The sequence below is a fragment of the Ceratotherium simum genome, chromosome 4, assembly GCF_057802395.1.
Source record: "Ceratotherium simum simum isolate JZ-2026a chromosome 4, ASM5780239v1, whole genome shotgun sequence".
NCBI lineage: Eukaryota > Metazoa > Chordata > Mammalia > Perissodactyla > Rhinocerotidae > Ceratotherium > Ceratotherium simum.
Window position 1 is genome coordinate 4865524 of NC_141903.1, and position 1207 is coordinate 4866730.

Consider the following 1207-nt stretch of genomic DNA (forward strand, 5'->3'; position numbering starts at 1 on the left):
TAGCTGAGAAACAAGTATTGTGGAACTCTGTTCTGCTGAAGCTATCCTGAAACTTCTTAATTATCCAGTCCAGGACCTCAGAAGCCAGAGATATTTCTCTGGAGCCCTCTATATGAGGGCTCTAGAGGGCTATATGCCCTCTAGATTTGACTGTGAGCTTTGAATAGAAGCCTGGTTGCCACTCTACCTCCGGCTCAATCTATCCTGTTTCCCCAGAAGGATGATGTTCTAATATTTCTTGAGAATATCCATCTGAGGTATCTTTCTCTGTAAATGATTTAGTAATGGGGGAAGAGGAACAGGCAAAACAAGAGTCAGTGTATAATGGAGCCTAGGTCTAGGGATCCCTTATCTGATGTATGTCTCTATTTTTCACAAATACTGATAAAAATGGATTCCTCTGGAGGGAGTAGAGAAACGCAAAGAGGATCTTGACATCAAAAATGATCTAGAAAAAATACATGCCTGCCTTAGACAACTGGGCACTGAGAATGCTCATTAGCCTAGAGTTCCAGGCCTGCATCACAGACCTATGAGACAGTCACAGTGGGTTCTTGAGGCTGGAGGAGGGGGCATGAAGAGGAAAGAGAGCCCTCAGCACCTCTCATGACACTCCAGTCTAGGAGATCCCCTCACCCATCCTGGACCAACTGCCTCCCTTCACCCTCCTCTGAGCCTTGTTGTTTTTCAACTCCAACCTTTCTGTGTACTAAGACATAATAATATGTCTTAGTATAATTTTCTGTTTATTCCCACATCACCAGAGCTAGGTTCAACTTTAGCCCTTAAAATTCTTAGCTTTGATCCTACCAATTCCATAGCCTTGAAACTCTGGAGTTTCCCCAGGAATTTTTGTTAATTTGCAGGGATATAACTCTCAGAATCTCTTCTATTTTCAATGCTGGCTTTTGTTTTTGCCTTGCATAAAGCCACACATAGAACTCAACCTCCCCCTTCAGGTCTCCCCCAAAACATACACTCTCAAAAGAAAGCTTTAGTGAGCAATGTAGCCTCTATTAAAGATACTTTATGGGTGGCAAAAGGGGAGACAGGTACCATGGCTTTTTTTCCCAATTTTAAAAATTGTGGTACAATACATATAACATAAAATTAACCATCTTAACCATTTTTAAGTGTTTTGCTAAGTGGCATTTAGTCACATTGTTGTGCAGCCATCACCACTACCCACCTCCAGAACTCTTTTCAT